At 39.1% G+C, this 19,817-nt stretch overlaps 1 long non-coding RNA gene across 1 annotated transcript in view; it reads left to right on the forward strand.

Moving 5' to 3' along the window:
- Positions 1-916: 916 nt before the first annotated feature.
- Positions 917-19,817, forward strand: part of LOC146915210 (uncharacterized) — a 70,444-nt gene continuing 51,543 nt past the window's right edge. Inside the window, exon 1 of the long non-coding RNA XR_015014508.1 lies at positions 917-1,040. This is a non-coding gene — a long non-coding RNA (uncharacterized LOC146915210). The remainder of the gene's footprint in view (positions 1,041-19,817) is intronic.

Raw genomic sequence — 19,817 nt, forward strand, 5'->3', positions numbered from 1 at the left:
ATAACGTTATTATGACAAATATATAAAACCATAGGCTTGTAAGTTACAAAACTTTTAAAGATATTATAATAAGAGGTATGGTGGGAAAGAAAATATGATATGCATGAATTGAAGTTCAAGGGGATATATCCAAATAAACAAAGAAGATCATCTAAATAATATTTGTTGATGTCTTATTTCTTTTCGTTATCATTATTTTAGAGTGCAAATATAAAACTAAAAAGTTCTTGAAATTATAAAAATAAAAATAAAAATTATTTATTGGGAGGTGAGAAAATAACTAAATGACAGCTCGTGGAATATTGTAGCAAAGCATTTGTGTACTATCTTGGGTCTGGCAATATATGAAAAATCATGTGAGCACACGATTTGTTTGCTGCCCTATCGGCAAACAAAAAATCACTCCATACGCACATTTCGGTTCCATACCAGGGAGGCACATATTTAGTAGATCATCACGATCAGGACAAGGAACGCCTTTACACCCTATAATAAAAAAAGAAGAATAAAAAGTGTAAATAAAATAGGATAATATATTGTGTATGAAATAGAAAAGAAAATTTTAGATGGTTAGAAATGGCTTACGTTCAGCATTCGTTGCAACTAGAATCAGGGAAAGAAAGATAATCATACTATAAACAAAATTGACAATTTTTGCCATATATCCCTCTTTGTTTGTAATATATGTATTTATCTCTTTATTATTTATAGAGCTCACTTTCTTCTTAACATTACAAATACTAAAAAAATACCCATTAAGTACATCAATGTGTTGTTTTTGTCTCTTCATCACACTATAAAGAGAGGTCACACAAAAAGATTCTTCTTAATATTATATTTAATACAAAATTATTCTATCTATTTATAATATATTAACATATTAATATATTATTTATCACTTTAATATGAAAAAATATCCATTAAATAAATCAATGTGTTGTGTTTGTCTCTTCCATTAAATATCCATTATCTTTATTTTCATCTGCATCTCTATGGTTCAGCCCACCATGAGCTAAACCCCTTCTTGTGGTTTAGACATGGTGAGTTTATGACGTTTATTTACTTGCAATATATAGAGCTATAGCGCCGAGATTTTTTTTCTAACAAAATGCTTTAACTCAAAATCTTTAGAAGTAGAATTAAGATCACTTTTATTTTTAATGCTATAGATCTCTTGTTGTTAACCGGTGTCAAAGTGAAACATGTTTGCTAGATATGAATTTGTCCTTATGCATCGAAAGGTGAAAGGATCAGGAGATAGTGTTTGAACGTTAGCTTGAACAGAAGAGCTTGAAAGCTATAAGAAGCTATAGCTAAGCTCTAAGTTCTTGATAGGACTCTTGTCATAGGCCAAGGAGCTCAGGTCCTGAATACTCTTCGTGAGGAAAGGGTGAGATCCTAACCTAGGTTATACGTAACCATACCTCGAAAGGGGTGTCCTTACGGTCTTAACACAATGGATGTGGTAACACTCCCTAAGATTAATTGTTTTTCAGGAAGTCGGGGCGATATATAGCTCTGTGAATCTCACTAACTTAAGAAAGTAATAAACGAAAAAGGAGGAGTTATTTTCTATACGGATCCACCATAGTAGATATAGTTCCATATTGCGCTCAAACTTTAGATTCAATTATTTATTGTCGACACCGACATGTGTTGTAAATTTGAATCTCTTCTATTTTCTCAAATTATTATTGGTGTCCATGTGTCGTGTTAGTATTGTGCCAGATATCCATGTCTAAGTTTGACACATCATCTTTTATACAATATCCTTGACTTGTCTGGACTATAAACTAGAAATCCTTGCTTTGCCTCGTTTCCAAATAGAAAAGGGTATGTTAAATCCTAGGAATTAGCGTATATAATGCAGAAAATCATTATGGGCAGCGTGATCAACGCATGCCATACATTCACTATTAGTTCTTTTTGCAGATCTTCATAATTGATTAAGATTTATGGTGGAAGTATCAACAAGATTAATTTAGATTTTACGTGTGCTCAAGAGCGTAAACATTAATGCGTAAACACTAGTGTCTTTTAAATATTAACCAGCACATAGAGAAAATAAATTTAAATATGAACCAGCACATAGAGCAAATAAAATTTGAACCACTAGAATCGTTGTGAGATTATAACCTCTATGAACCCCATTCCGTTTGTGAATCAGTAATCTCACCACTCACAATGATCTCTCATCCAAACTTTGTAAAGAGTTCAACGTGGCGTGGTGCATTTTGAAGGTGAGAAAAACACAAGAAGGGGGGTTGAATTGTGTTTTGAAAAAAAATTCTTCGTTTCTCCTAAAACTGAACACACTGATCAGAAGCTAAGTGAAACAGCTTCTGAAGTGATAATCAGAATCTGAATGCAGCGGAATAAAACAGAGAGAAAAGAAGAACGACACAAAGCAATTATACTGGTTCCTTCCACAATTCGGAAGTAATCCAGTCCCCCTTGCACTTCCAAGGAGATTTCACTAAGAGTAATATCTGATTACAATTGCTCAAGCACACCTGCAAGAGACTTCCTTTGCTCAAGCACACTTTGCAAGAGTCTTCCTTTGCTCAAGAACACAATCAAGAGACTTCCCTGCTCAAGCACAACTGCAAGAGACTTCTAACTAAACAAAATTACACAAAAAATTGTTTAAGGTTGAACACTTGATATACAATCAGAGGTGCTCACAATACAAATCAGATACAGACTCAATAACTTGAGAATTACTAAAATGAAACTTTGAGACGCAGAAATTCTAAGTGAATGCAGAACAATTTTAGTAGAGGTTTGGCACTTGTAAAAATGTTGTGAGTCTTTCGATCAGCATTGCCAATTCTCTAAGTCTTCACTCCTATATATAGAGGTGTGAAAGAGACGTTGTGAAATTGCCAGCACATCAAAGAGTCGTTGTTGAAGCTTGATTTTTTCACCAATGATCTTTTGCCTGATTTGGTTGTTGTCCTATGAAGAACAAATTTGAAATCCATTCCTAATCCAAAGGAACATCTTTGCATGCGAAGTCGTATTCTGGAGCTGTTTTCTTGTCTTGTAGCGTGGACACAAAACAGAGTAGTGGAGAAGGTGGTTATACAGTTCGTACAATAGTACAATGTCAACGCTTTCGTCCAAATTGCAAGCACATGCCTTCAAACACCTTTGAAATGACTGTTGCAACGTTCCACTAATCTTCTGCTGCCCTTTGATGAATTTTGATCCATGAAAAAACTCTTGAATCCTTGAATTTTGCAAATCCAGTTGATCTTCAGCTTCTGGTTAAATGGCTTCTGATGTTGTAGCTTCTGATGATGCAGCTTCTGATGATGCAGCTTATGGACCTCTTGTCTTCAGGATTCAGGAGCACTTTACTAACTTCAGGAGCGACTTTACTTCAGGAGCGCTTATTCTCTTCAGGAGCAAGTTGCCTTCAGGAGCGTCTAAACTTCAATTTTGTTGATTCCTTTTGGTCTTTATTTGCTCATTCAGAACCAATAAATGATGTAACTTTTTAATTATGGTCCTGTACACTTGAACAATGTTTTATCTTGATTTTTCGGGTGTCAAACATTGATTAAGTTTGAACCTTTTTAACCTTTGATATCTCATTTTTTCTTGGGAAGGGAAAAATAAGAAAAACCCTTGAGAATCGAGGTCCGGGAGTTGTTTTTGCTACGGGAAGGTGTTAGGAACCCATAACGACTATAGTATCCTATAGGAACCGTCTTTACTATCTACGCGCGTGCTTTATTTTTAAATGCTATTTGAAAAATGATATTTACACCTAAGAGTTTACTAAGTCAAGAATTGGAGGGAGAAGAAAGTGTTTGAATTTTTATTTTATTTGAATTGAAGGAATATTGGTTCCTTGCCTACGTACCCTTTTAAGGGATCAAATCCACCGTAGTTCTCTTCCACAAAAAATGTTTTTGTTTTTGTTGGTTGATTTTAAGTTTGAAAATGGAATTTTGAAGAATGAGAGAGAGAGGCCTCAAGGGCATAAGATTGTGAAATTGTGAGGTTGAATTAGTTATTTTGCAAAAGAAAGTCAAAGTATGATTAAAATTCATTAAGATTTTATTTAAGAAAAGAAAGGGAAAATCAATGGGAATTTGGATCCCAAGGTTTATTTAGAAAATCATTTGAGTGATGTTGTTTATATATTTTGAAAAAGAGAATTTTTCTAAGTATCGCGATTCCTAAGCATACATCTAAACATACATCCCCTAAACATTCATCTAAAATATCCATGTGATGTGTGTGCATGTGTCGGTGCTTGTGTCGGTGTACATCATTAGAGTCCATTTTCCTTTACATCATTGGCCTAGATACATGCTACGGTCTTGCAAGAATTTAAAAGCATTAGGAAAATTACAAAATACCTAAATTTTTTACATACTAAGTATTGCATGGATTTAAATGGCAATAAGTGGGATGGAGATGGGATGCTTATGTATGAAACCAATAGATGAAATGGTTAGTAATATAAGGCATAAAAGAATAGAGATATAGGCAAGTAAAGCTATCATAACAAAAGGGAAGAAAATGGATATAAAACAAGCAAGAACCCTATGTAATAGACCTAAAATTCATCACCAAGGCAAGGCTTAACTATGACTTATAACTCTCATGGTTCAACATATTTTCAAGACATGAAATCTAGGGTTTAAAATGAGGATCTAAAAGTTATTGTAAAGCCTTACATTTTAATGTGAATTTAGACCTATTTGCACTATTTATTCACAAACATAGCTTGCAAAGCAAGCAACTAACCAACACATGCACATATTCAATACAAACACACATTCAAACAGTAACAAAATTCCACAAAATCATATACCATGAATCATAAACATCCATCAAGAAAAGGAATCAAATCATGCAATTTTTATGATGCACAATATTTTTCATTAAAATTTTTAGTAAACCAGTAGCACAAAAACATCACAAAATTATCAAGAAAATATCTGTACATTTCATGGAATTTTCTAAAACAAATTAGTCATGACAGGGGTGCAATTATCAAAAAATAATGTGGAAATAGCAACAAAAACAAGTAAAAAAACGAAAGTCTGCAAAGGAACAGGTCCAGGCCCAAAGGAAAGTGGATCTTGGATCATCCAAACGCCCCAGGGACGTTGGATTGATCCAGTTCCTGAAACCCTAGATCAGACGGTGCAAACACATGGTCCAGGAGTGAACCAGATTGGTTCAGGTGAACCGGTCTGGTTCACACTCCTTTAAAAACTCAAGAGGCCGGTCCAAGGCCATTTCCCACTTCTCTTTCTCTCTCTTCTCTCAAACCTAGTGAGAGAAGCTCTCACTTCTCTCTAAGATTCCGTCGTCTTCCCCGACGAGCACAACGGTGCAGGTACGGTGGCTCGCCGGGGGCGCCGCCGTACCTGAAGCTTTTTCTGAAAATTTTAACACCGTTATGTTTGTCTTTGCCCCTTCTTTATGGTTCTGATACTAATTTTTTGAAACGAGGCTTTGATAAGAGCAGATCTGTACTTGAATCTTACGGTTTTTTAGGTTTTCAAAACATTCGAAACTTCTTGAACTGAAACCCTAATCTACACTATTTTCTTCGCTGATTATGATTATGAGCTTGAATTTACAAAATAAATGGTGAATCTTCACAGATTACGTTTCTAGGGTTTCGGTTTCAATCTTTTTCAAGTCTTTTTAGAGTTTCTGCTTCGATTCACCGTTTATATGAGTTTACAAACCTTCGATGATGATTTAAAATGAAAAACGAGAAGGTTTCATGCGTTTACCTGGAGATTCAAGTGAGAAGACGAAGAAAATCTTCGTGAATCTTCTCTGAGTTTCTGGTAAGTGAATCGTTGTTGCGAACTGAAAAACGAGCCGGTGAACATCCTCTTCTTCTTCTCTGATTCAAATCTTTTTGATCCTTCTTCTTCTCTTTCAAACTCTCTGTGATCGTACGAATTCACACCTCTGGTGGAGAATTTGTGCTTGAATTGCAGAGGAACACCGTTCAATGATGAAGATTCATCTTTGAATCACTGAGAATGGTGAAGAAATAGCTTCAATTTGGTTCGATTTTGATTCTGGAAAAGTTAGGGTTTCAATGTGTTCTCTGTGTTCTTGGAGTTTCCGTGTTTTGATCGTAACTGAATGGAGAGAGAAAGTATGAATCTGTTTGTGATGATTTGTCACTGAAAGAATGGTGTGATTCTGACACATGTGATGAGTTGGCCTGTATTTATAGGCCAGCTGTGATATCTGAACCAATGAACTCTTGACACCTATGCTGGACTGTAACTAACTCGTCCTTGGCTTGAAACTGACTAGAGGACCATTCTGCAATTTTTGAAAGTTTGGGACCAATCTGTAAATTTAAAAAAAAGGACTATTTTGTAATTTTTAAGACTTTGGGACTGAAATGCAATTGACCTAAAAAAAGACTAAAACAAAAGTTTGACCTAAAGGACTAAAATTAAAATAAAAAAAATCTTAAAAGAAATAAAATGAAACAAAAGGACTAAAGTGCAATTTTTAGAAATTTTTAGGACTAAGATGAAAAATAAAATTGAATAAAAATTGATAAATGGAAAATAACGTAAAGTGAAACGATTAAAAACAACAAAACGGACTAAAACGAACCAATTACTTTAATGAGGTACTTCAAAGTAACCTCTCTCTGTCAAAATTTCGTGTGAAATGACCAAAATGCCCCTGGGTACTAAAATGACTCGAAACGACTCAAATGCAATTTTAAAGAGTATTTTTAACAGGGAATTGAAGCAAGAGTTTATACAAGCAAATTAAAAGACTCAGAGACAATTTTTTAGGGATTAAAAGAAATTTTAACACAGGAAATGACTAAAGTGCCCCCTAGGGGCTAAACTAACTCAAAATGACTTTAAACGTAATTTTTGAAATGGATTTTGACATGAGATTGAAACAAGGACTTATTCAAACCAATTGAAAAGAATCAAACAATTTTTTCGGGACTAAAATGAGTTTGAATGCAGGAAATGACTAAAATACCCTTTTTCATGAATTTTGCAAAAAATAAAATACAGAGAAATATGCAATTGATCAGAGACAAATTCAAATGACTTGAAATGCAAGGAAAATATTTTTGGATGACTTGAAATGCAAAAAAAACATAGAAAAATACACAGTTGAAAAGATTTTTAAAGCTAAATTGAGAGATAAAGCAGAGTAAAATGTCAGTGTAAACAACAGCACATTGGCAATTCTTCAAGAGTAATAGACATATATTCAAGATGGAAAGATGTTTTGAATAAGTATTTTTAGGTCCAAAATTAGGGTATAACAGCTGTCCCTATTTAAGTTTCTTTGTCCGGAGAGTCAAGAGACGAAGTCTTTGATTTGACGGGACGAAGACACTTAAATATTAACATTTGCACTGTTTTTGGACATAAAAATACGCTCTCAGATCTTCAAAATGTGGGTGTCATGCAACGTTTTGATTATGAATGCAAGACAAACGAACTGGAGTCTACAGAGCATGCCACATCACTGGGGATTTAGGTAGGCATTGACAGGGTAGACAAACCAGGGGACAAAAGATAGGTACAAGCTGTTCTTTGGATTGAACTCGCCACTTGACCATGGAATACAAACAAGAGATGGGTACAAGCTGTCCTTTGGATCGAACTTGCTACTTGACCGGGGGATAGAATTACAAGACAGGTACAAGCTGTTCTTTGGATCGAACTTGGCACTTGACCGGAAATATAGACATGTAGGAAGATACAAGTTGTTCTTTGGATCGAACTTGTCGCTTGATTGAAAATTCAGACAGATAGACAGGTACAAACTGTTCTTTGGATCGAACTTGCCATTTGACCTGGAGACATAGACAAGAGGCTGATACAAGCTGTTCTTTGGATCGAACTTGCTGCTTGATCAATATCACAACATAGGTAGGTGCAAACTGTTATTTGGATCGAGCTAACCATTCGACCGATAACAAAACATAAGCAGGGTACAAACTGTTCTTTGGATCAAACTTGCCGTTTGACCGAAAGCATAGGCATATAAACAGGTACAAGCTGTTCTTTGGATCGAACTAGCCACTTGACCAATAACAAGACATATAGCAGGATACAAGTTGGAAGTTTGATTTGGAAAGATACGAATTGAGAGTAAGCTGATATTGACTTGACTTGAAGATAGGCACGACCATTATTGTTGGCCCAAGAGAAAGTTGAGAGTGAACTAACATTGATTGAGACACTGAATTTGAAAATTGACATTGAAAGAGACATTGAAAGTTGAACATAATCAGAGACATAGACATAGACATTGAATTGAGGGTTGAAATTGAGTTGAATTGAAGGTTGGGATTGAACTGAATTGAAAGTGGAAATTAAGTTGAATTGAAAATTGAGATGGGAAATGCAACATGTATGTATGGTATAACAAGATTATTAAATGTATGAGCACGTAAAATGAATGATTATGTATGTATGAATGCTTGAAATGCATGATTGGTTTGTAATTTGACATAGAAGTTTCACAGAGACAGGCAAAACATTGGAAGATTGGGCACGTAGTGGCTCGTTCTATAACATGTTCACATAGAAATCCTCTTTGGAAAGACCGTCGTTGAGAGACGTATCAAAATCATGGCTGAGGGCAATAAAAACTTGTCGAAGAGGGAACCTTGGAAATTTTTTCGATACAGGTCGCCGTTGCTAGGCGTGTCAGTGCTGGGTAAACATCGGATGTTCGCATCTGTGGTCAATGCTTTTCATGTCATTTCATTTTTTATTTTTCAATCCCATTTTTGCCTCAACCGCCCTTTCGGGTTTTCGATTCACCGGGAATAAATTCTTTTCATTGCCCCATTTTTGCCTGAATCGCCTTCATAGGTTGTCAATTAGCGGGGTGCTCATTTTTGCCTAAGCCGCCCTTTCGGGTTTTCAACTTAACGAGCTTTTCATTTTTATTTTTCGATTCTTTCCATTCTGTTTTTTCATTCTTGCCATTGACCACAGATCATCCTGGGGAACAAACTGCTCGTAACATGTATTGAAATAGACATTGATAGACATTTATTCATGCACGTTTCGTTGAAATGTACCCTATTGCTCAGGTTTGCTTTCAAAATAGATGAAAAAGATTTTTCAATTTTCAAAAATGCTTGTTTCAGATATTGACATTATCAAAATAGAAAGAAAGTATTTTGTATATAGCATTGAAAATAGAAAGAAAGTAGAGTTTCAAACAACAGCACAGGCTCAAATTGATGTAGAAGAGTGAAAGTCAGCTAGAGGCATAACCCCACAGATTTACAAAGCTTGGAAAATGGTAATTCTATTGGTTGGTGGTACATTGAACACGATGACCGCTACATTTCATAGAAATTTTGAATTCACAAGTACAGAAGCTTCTGATGAAGACGATCATTGACAGTTGTAGATGCCCCAAGGGATGATGGTGGTTTGCCAGATATAGTTACTTGTCTTTTATTGTCAATCTCATTTTTGCATGAACCGCCCTTTCGGGTTGTCGGCTCATCGAGATGCTCATTCTTGCCTGAGTTGCGTACAATCTCAGCGAGCTTTTTCATATTCATTTTTTTGTCCCTAACTTTTGCCTGGATCGCCCTTTCGGGTTTTCGATCCACCGAGAAGCGCATTTTTGCCTAGGCCACCCTTTCGGGTTTTCGACCTACCACGCTGTTCTTTTCTTTTTAGACAAAGTATTTCTTGACTATATCAGCATTGACAGGATTCAAAAGTTCAACACCATCCATGTGTGTAAGGATCAAGGCACCACCAGAGAAAGCCTTCTTAACAACATAAGGACCTTCATAGTTAGGTGACCACTTGCCCCTTGGGTCGGGTTGTTGGCTTATCCTTTTTTTCAATACAAGTTTGCCTTCCTTGAATTCTCGAGGTCGAACTTTCTTGTCAAAAGCATTCTTCATTCGTACTTGATACAACTGTCCGTGAGCCATAGCATCCATACGTTTTTCTTCAATCAAATTCAACTGATCATACCAACTTCGACACCATTCAGCCTCAGTTAACTTCGCTTCCATGATTACCCGAAGAGATGGAATCTCCACTTCCAGAAGGAGAACTGCTTCCATGCCATATACAAGAGAAAAAGGAGTTGCCCCGGTTGAACTGCGCACCGTAGTACGGTAACCATGCAAGGCAAACGGTAACATCTCATGCCAGTCTTTGTAAGTAGTGACCATCTTTTGAACAATCTTCTTGATGTTCTTGTTAGTGGCCTCAACTGCACCATTCATCTGAGGTCTGTAAGGAGAAGAGTTATGATGCTCAATCTTGAATTCTTCACATAAATCTTGCATCATGCTATTGTTCAAATTGGAACCATTGTCAGTGATGATCTTGTTAGGAACACCGTATCGACAGATGATGTTATTCCTGATAAACTTTACTACCACTTGCTTGGTCACATTTGCATAGGAAACAGCTTCAACCCACTTGGTGAAATAATCAATTGCCACTAGGATGAAACGATGTCCATTGGAAGCTTTTGGTTCAATTCTTCCGATCATGTCAATGCCCCACATAGAGAAAAGCCATGGGGAAGAGATAACATTGAGGGCATGTGGAGGCATATGAATCTTGTCAGAATAGATTTGACATTTGTGGCATCTCTTGGCATGTTTGTAGCAGTCGCGTTCCATAGTTATCCAGTAATAGCCGGCTCTCAACAGTTTTCTTGACATAGTGTGACCTGTAGCATGGGTCCCAAAAGTACCGTCATGTACATCGTGCATCAATTTCTCAGCTTCTTGTTCATCAACACATCTTAACAAGACCATGTCGTAATTCCTCTTGTATAGGATTTCTCCGTCCAGAAGGATTCTGCTAGCCCATCTTCTCAAGGTCCTTTTATCCCTGTTGGAAGCACCAGGTGGATATTCATGATTTTGCAAGAACTGTTTGATGTTGTAATACCAAGGTTTTCCATCATTCACATCTTCATCAGCCTGATCTGGAATATTTTCAACAACAAACACATGAGCGGGTGTATCGAGACGCTGTACTTTGATTATGGCCACATCGTTCCAGTGATTCACACGAAACATGGAAGATAAAGTAGCGAGAGCATCAGCCATCTGGTTTTCATCCCGAGGGATATGGTGCAGCTCAACCTTTGTAAAGTATGTCAACAGACGTCTTGCATAGTCACGGTAAGGGATCAGCTTCTCATGATGAGTCTCCCATTCACCCTTTATCTGATTAATAACAAGTGCAGAGTCTCCATAGATGTCAAGGTGCTTAATTCTCAGGTCAATGGCTTCTTCAATGCCCAAGATGCATGCTTCATATTCAGCTATGTTGTTTGTGCATTCAAAGGTTATTCGAGCGGTGAAAGGAATGTGGTGCCCCTGTGGGGTTACAATAATGGCCCCGATCCCTTTACCGTAAGCATTGACAGCACCATCAAATACCAATCCCCACTTGCTGTTGGGGTCCGGCCCTTCACTGATCAATGGTTCTTCACAGTCTTTTGCTTTCAGATACATGATCTCTTCATCAGGGAAATCAAACTTGATCGGCTGGTAATCATCAAGAGGTTGACAAGCAAGATGCTCAGCAAGGATACTTCCTTTAATTGCTTTCTGAGCTTTGTACACAATATCATATTCAGACAACAACATTTGCCAACGTGCAATCTTTCCAGTAACAGCAGGCTTCTCAAAGATATACTTGATTGGATCCATTCGGGATATCAGCCAAGTTGTATGATTCACCATATAATGACGCAGGCGTTTGGCAGCCCAAGCTAAAGCACAGCAAGTCTTTTCAAGCATTGTATAACGGGTTTCACAGTCGGTGAATTTCTTGCTCAGATAGTAGATGGCATGTTCTTTCTTTCCAGTCTCGTCTTGTTGACCGAGAACATAACCCACAGAATCATCTAACACTGACAGATACATAATCAAGGGCCTTCCTTCCACTTGCGGGACAAGGATAGGTGGTTCCAACAAGTATTCTTTAATGCTATCAAAAGCTTCTTGGCATTCATCATTCCATACAACAGGCTGATTCTTTCTGAGCAATTTGAAAATTGGTCCACAGGTAGTAGTCATGTGGGATATAAATCTTGAAATGTAATTCAGGCGTCCGAGGAAACCTCTGACTTGCTTTTCAGTTTGAGGGGCCGGCATCTCTCTGATGGCTCGGACTTTGTCAGGATCAACTTCAATGCCTCTTTGGCTGACAATGAAGCCTAGTAACTTTCCAGATCTTACACCAAATGTACACTTGTTAGGATTCAATCGCAGCTTGTACTTTCTCAATCTTTCAAACATCTTTTTCAAATACACAACATGTTGCTCTTCATCACTTGATTTCACAATCATATCATCAACATATACTTCAATTTCTTTATGAATCATATCATGAAACAGAGTAGTCATACCCCTTTGATAGGTAGCATCGGCATTTATCAATCCGAACGGCATCACTTTATAACAGAACGTCCCCCACGGAGTGATAAAGGACGTCTTTTCCCTATCTACAAGTGACATCCGTATCTGGTTATAGCCGGAGAAACCATCCATGAAGGAGAACACTTTAGACTGAGCGGTACTGTCAACAAGCACATCAATATGAGGTAATGGAAAGTTGTCTTTCAGACTGGCTTTATTCAAATCTCTATAATCAACACACATTCGAACTTTCCCATCTTTCTTTGGCACTGGTACAATGTTGGCAATCCACTCAGGATATTCAGCTGTCATGAGGAAACCCGCATCAATTTGCTTCTGTACCTCAGCCTTGATCTTAAGAGCCATGTCTGGACGCGACCTTCTTAATTTCTGTTTCACGTGAGGACATTCAGGTCTTATCGGTATCCGATGTTCCACAATTTTGGGATCTAGACCTGGCATATCTTCATAGGACCATGCGAAGATATCTGGGTAATCATGGAGAAGCTGAGTAATCTTCTTTTTCACTTCTGGCTCAAGTGCAGCACCAATTTTGATCTCTCGCTTCTTTTCTTCAGTACCCAGGTTGATAAGCTCAATTTCTTCCTGGTGAGGCTGAATGGCTCTTCTTTCTTACTCAAGCAGTCGAGTGATCTCATACGGTATCTCTTCGTCATCCTCCTCATCTTCAGCTTCGTATACAGGGAATTCAAAATTTGGAGGAACCATAGGGTCACTGTGTTCAACGGGTTTATTATGGTTCAATCTGCATAATATGATTGGGATGTTTTTAGAAAAAATGTTTTTCATGCAGATTTTTGAAATTAATAAGAAAATACAGATGTTTTGGTTCTTTCTGGCATTACCATTATTTCCAAGAAAAAGGCACTAAAAAGTAAAAAAACAAAGAGTCGCGGAAAAGACGACAACTTTTATTAATAACGGCAATGCCGAAACAAACACGCCCTTACAAAGACATCACTTTCGCCTTGGGCAGAGCGAAAGGATTGTTATTTTGAAAACAAAGAAAAGCATGAGCAACAAGACACATTACATGGAAGCATGCATGACTAAAGGAACATCAATGGCTTCCCAATTTCTCACGGTGCCTCCTGGTATAACAAACGTAGGCACATAACTACTCTCAGCAGCATCTTCAGCAATAACATTGATAAATCCAGCACTGTGGAAAGTTCCTGTTGAAACGCCTGAGGTCGGGGAGAATCCAAGGCCCTCTTTACGTTTATTCTCCAGAATCTGTATCACTTTGCCCCAGCCGGCATCTTGCCCTTGTTGGACAGCTTTCTGGGCGTCTTTCAATGAAGCCATACTAGCACTAGCCCTCCGGGGCTCTGCACCTTCAACAGTCAAGCCTTGAAATGATGTCCCTTCAGCATGCTAACCAGATACGCTTCTTCACCATGTACCGTGACAAGCTTACCATTCCTCAAAAACTTGAGTTTCTGATGTAGAGTGGAAGTTACTGCCCCAACGTCGTGAATCCACGGTCTTCTGAGGAGACAACTGTAAGAAGTATTGATGTCCATGACCTGGAAAGTGACCTGGAACGTCTCGGGACCAATGGTGATTGGCAGATCTACCTCTCCTGGAACATCTTTACGAGATCCGTCAAAAGCCTTAACCAAATAATTGTTTCCCCTTAGGGAAATCCCATGATGACTTAGCTGTCTCAGTGTAGACTCAGGCATTACATTTAAGGATGATCCAGTATCCACCAGCACATTGGATATCATGTCAGATTTGCAGTGCACTGAGATATGCAAAGCCAAGTTGTGGTGTTTCCCCGCTTCGGAGAGTTCATCGTCACCAAACCCCAAGTTATTGCAAGCAGTAATGTTACCCACTATTCCATCGAACTGATCCACGGAGACTTCATGGTCAACATAGGCTTGTTCTAGTACTTTCATCAACACTTTCCTGTGGGCTTCTGAGCTCAGGAGTAGAGACAAGATGGATATCTTTGACGGGGTTTGCAGCAACTGGTCAACAATCTTATAATCGCTCTTTTTAATAAGCCTCAGAATCTCATCCAGATTAGACACTTCAATAGACTGACCTGATGGGCCGGTGTTCTTGTCAATAGGAGGAGCAACTGGTGGAGTTATTGTAGCGATAGGTGTAACCACCTTCTTTTGGAACAAGGGTGGACGGACTTTTCCACTTCTCAGAGTTGTAACTTCTTCAGCAATGTTACCAACCGCAGCTGGGGATACCAAAGGCACTTACACTCCATTCTCAATCATAGTTGCATCGTACTTGTAAGGGATTGCCTTTGTAGAGGTATAAGATACCGGGTCAGGTAGCCTGATCACCAAAGGTTCAACATTCTTCGTCTGAGGCGCATTCTCGACAGGAGAGTCATGAAACACTGGAACAATCACGCAAACATCACTGACAATCAAGTGTTTGCTATCCATTAAGCTTTGTATATCACCTTGCACCGTACAACAGCCCATAGGGTTCTGAAGACATTCTGAACAGGAATCATGATCGTGATTGAACAAAGAAGCTTGGCAGACCTTGACATGTAGTGGTACCAAAGGAGTAGTAACATTACGGACATCTAAAGTGGGGCCCTCTTGGGGGAACTGAGCTCCCTCGAAAGCCTCAATCATATTAACAGCACCATGATTTGGAAGCGGATTGTCGAGCACATGCGGAACACTATTTTCAAAAGTCAATCGTCCTTTGTCTATCAGATCCTTCACAACATATTTCAGAGCATAGCAACCTTCAACATCATGGACTTGAGCGCCCTGATGGAATTCACATGTGAGATCCTATCATAACCTGGGAGGCAGTGGTAAAGGCGGAGGCTTGCCTGGTCTGGTGACACAATGTCCCTTAGCAAGTAGAGTCGGGAGCAAATCAGTGTACCGCATTGGTATTGGTGGAAAATAAGTTTTGGGTCGAGGACCCTGTTGTTGCGGAGGTTGCTGCTGAGCAGGAGGTTGCTGTTGTACCTGCTGAGCAATGGCATTAACGGGTACTGGCGGTTGACCCGGTGGCAGAGGATATTACTGGTAGAATGGTGGGAAGAAAGGATGTTGAGAGTACTGCATGTATTGATATGGTAGAGGTAACTGAGCAGCATTAATAGGAGCGACAGTAGCTGTAGATTGGTTACCGGACACCATCCCTACTTCGGATTCCTTCCTTTTGTGGTGGCCATTACCATACTTTTTTGGTGCACTAGCTGAGGACTCACCTTTTTCAAGAACAATGATTCCCTCTCTGACAGCCTCCTCTAAACGAGTTCACATAGTAACCATATCGGAGAAGTTATTTGGTGCAGAGGCTATCATCCTTTCCATGTATTCTTTCTTTAAAGTCTTCAGGAATGTCTGTCTCAATTCCTCCTCATCAAGTCGAGGAGATACACGGGCAGCTGCCCCTCTCCACCTCTGAGCATATTCACGGAAGGTTTCATCTAACTTCTGAGACAAAGACTTAAGAGAATCCCTATTCAGCTTCAAGCGGGTGTTAAACTCATAGTGATTTTCAAAAGCAGCAACAAGTTCCTCAAAAGTATGGATATTGTCTTTGCTCAAACTAGTATACCAATCTGCCGTATCTTTTGCCAAGCTATCCTGGAAGCAGTGAATCATCAGGGCATCATTATCTGCGTAGTTGGCCATCTTCCGAATGTACCGAATGCATGGCTATGTGGACAAGACGTTCCATTGTATTTGTCAAAATCTGGCACTTTGAACTTCTTAGGAACCTTAAATCGGGATACCAGGCATAGATCACGAGCCTTAGCAGAAACGCCATTCCCACGGCTAGCTTTGACCTCTCGGAGTTCTCCAGCTAACTCTCTTAACTGTTTTCTCATAGCCTCCATTATAGGGTCTTGTCCACGCGGAGTATCAACATCAATTATCTGTTGCACAGTATGCATAATAGGATCGGTAACAACAGTAGTCACTTGAGGCATAGAGATAGATGTAGGAGTAAAAGTTGTCACAGGAATCTGTCCTTGATTGCCGACACCAGAAACACCGGCTGCAGTATTAGGAGAATAGAAAGCTAAGAGTCCATAAGGACGGCCATTGGGCATAACAAAACGAGCATCAACAGCCAGAGTGGACAGTGGGATAGATGGAATCACTTCTGTAGTAACCGGAACGGATGTAGTCAGTTGTTCTTGTGCAGCCAGTAGATTAGACATAGTGTCATGAGCCTTAGCCAAGTCTTCTTTCATAGCAGCCAATTCGGCACGGAGCTGAGCATTCTCTTCTTCAACGTTAGCCATATTCCTTCTCTTGTATAACCTTGTTTGATGAATTCTATCTGGTTGGTAAATCTTACGAGCACGAGCCACCTTTCAGACTGTGGCAGAAGAACCAGGAGGTAATGAGCACAAGGGAAGTTTTGTGACTTTTGGGGACCAATGTATGATGCATATGATGCATGATGTGCACAGATGCATATGCAAAAGACTCTTTTTATGTTATCGAAGGGTTTTAGACAAATTAGAAATTCGTAAACATTACAAAAACAATTGAAACAACATGCAAACATCATAAGGTTTTACAAAATAATTCCCTTTGAAATGCTAAGCCAAGGGATAGACTTCGAAATGTAAAGCAACAATAACCGGAAACAACAACAAGACATAGCAATCCTCAAGCATAGGAAGTGGAAGGATCATCCTCAGACTCAAGCTCAGAGTCATAGCTGCAGTATCGGGCATAGAAATCATGGGCTCCCTTAGCCCTCTTGGAATCCCTCATAAGCAACTTATCCTTTTCTTCAATCTCCTTCCTAGCTTTAGCTAACTCTTTCTTCAGCGTCAAGACCTCATGAGTCTTCTGCTCATCCTTTCCATCCAAAGTCATAATCAAATTCTCAGCCTCATAGTATCTAGTCCTCCACTGATGCTTCTCTCGGCTCTCCATGGCTAGATGCTCCTGATACATCTCCTGAGTAGGTGAAAGTAGAGGTAAAGGCATGGTTGGGATAGATGCAGACACATATCTCATGGCGGGGTAAGGCATGCCAATCTTCTCGGCTTGGCTTATTACCCATTGGGTATAAGCCTCATGAGCAACACCGGATCTCACACCCATATGCTTCACATCTTTCTTCCGAAGCTTATACCAAGCCCCTATGAAATCTTCTCTTATTCCTGTAGGAGCATTGGAGTAATGGAAGAAATAAGGAGATGTAGCAAGATAGATGGGCTTTTCTTTCATTGGGAAACCAAATTGTCTCAAGGCGAGTTCCGGATTATAGTTGATTCCACCCCGGGTACCAAGAAGAGGTACATTAAGAAATTTTCCACCACCAAGAATAATCTCTTTGACTCTAGCAGCGGGAGTGAGCCAAACCACTTCATTAGGAGTGAGAGCCATGATCCTATGTGAAATAGACCAATTCTCTGGATTATCATGGAAAGACTTCGGAAGGTGCGAAATAAACCACCTATAGAGGAGAGGTACACATCAAAGAATGTATCCACGACCCTTTACGGATCGATCATGAATAGCATGGTATGCGTCAGCTAGCAAAGTAGGAACCGGATTCTTGGAGCGGAAGATCATAATAGCATTCATATCCACGAAGTCATCAAGATTTGGAAAGAGAATAAGCCCATAGATGAGTAGTGCAAGAATAGCCTCGAGAGTGTCCTGACAAGTGGTTTTGAGTTTGGCTTTCTCAAGTAGATACTCTGAAGTGAACCCTCGAATGCGAGCCGTGGTGACAAGATTCTTGGAAACATCGGTGGTCTTGAGATAGAGATCTTTAGCAATAACCAAAGGAGTAGGAGGATTCTCAAGTCCAGAGAAAGGTGTTCCCTTGGCTATAGGTAAGCCAGTCAAGGAAACATAAGCCTCTAGAGTAGGCATCAACTGAAAGTCAGGAAAAGTGAAGCACCGACAATCCCGATCATAGAATTGCACTAGAGTGTGCACAAGCTTCTCATCCACATTAGTCCGGAGAATAGTAAGTAACTCCCCATAACGATGTCGGAAACCAACCGGATCTTTGATCTTGAGTGCCAAATCTCTCAAACTAGCCAAATCCACTTCCTTGAACTTGTAGGACTTAGTCTTCCCCATTCCAACAATGTTTACAAATTCAATTTGTCTAAGCCCTTCGATAAATGCATGGGAAAAAGTTTATGCATGGATGCATGTATGCATGTATGCATGATCACATTCAAGTACGGAGAAAACATGGAGGGTTAAGGTTCAAAGTCAAGGAGTCAAGGGTGGACACGGTGTCCGGTGAAACTAGGGTTTTGGATAATAGTAATCGGGTTCTAAAAGGTTCCCAAGTTGCAACCTCTTCGATGTATATCATGGTGTCACGAGACAACACTCGCTCCATGATTATCCGTAAGAAGGTCTAACTTGAGTGTAGTATCTCGTGACGACTAAAACTCGAGACAAACACTCGGTTTAGCCTCCGCACTACATCCTAGAAAATGGCCATGGATGGGTTCGGTTATCTACGGTTCATAGTGTCATAGAACAATTGGTAGTAAAGTGCCTAAACGCGACAACACGTGCCGACAACATCACCCCCAAAATGCCTCAGCTATGTGGGATTGATCACATAATCCAATACACGAGGCAACCCTCGGAATGAATTGTCGATTATATCCCCCGTAAATCCTAAGTTCACTCAGCCCGGGTGTAGGACTTTTGATATTCTCACCCCACACGTTAGCAAAAATTTAAACATTTATTCACGTAAGAAAACAAGTAAAAGAAGCAAGTAAAAACGAAAGCGCAAGCGTGGAAATAAAGACTTGGCGTAACTCTCGAATCTCCCCAGTGAAGTCGCTAGCTGTTTTATCTTGGTTTTTCGGGTGTCAAACATTGATTAAGTTTGAACTTTTTTAACCTTTGATATCTCATTTTTTCTTGGGAAGGGAAAAATAAGCAAAACCCTTGAGAATCGAGGTCCGAGAGTTGTTTTCGCTACGGGAAGGTGTTAGGCACCCATAACGACTATAGTATCCTATAGGAACCGTCTTTACTTTCTACGCACGCGCTTTATTTTTAAATGCTATTTGAAAAATGATATTTACACCTAAGAGTTTACTAAGTCAAGAATTGGAGGGAGAAGAAAGTGTTTGAATTTTTATTTTATTTGAATTGAAGGAATATTGGTTCCTTGCCTACGTACCCTTTTAAGGGATCAAATCCACCGTAGTTCTCTTCCACAAAAAATGTTTTTGTTTTTGTTGGTTGGTTTTAAGTTTGAAAATGGAATTTTGAAGAATGAGAGAGAGAGGCCTCAAGGCCATAAGATTGTGAAATTGTGAGGTTGAATTAGTTATTTTGCAAAAGAAAGTCAAAGTATGATTAAAATTCATTAAGATTTTATTTAAGAAAAGAAAGGGAAAATCAATGGGAATTTGGATCCC

Source organism: Medicago sativa, chromosome 6 (assembly GCF_051527215.1).
Source record: "Medicago sativa cultivar Bolivia chromosome 6, Bolivia_mono, whole genome shotgun sequence".
Lineage (NCBI taxonomy): Eukaryota > Viridiplantae > Streptophyta > Magnoliopsida > Fabales > Fabaceae > Medicago > Medicago sativa.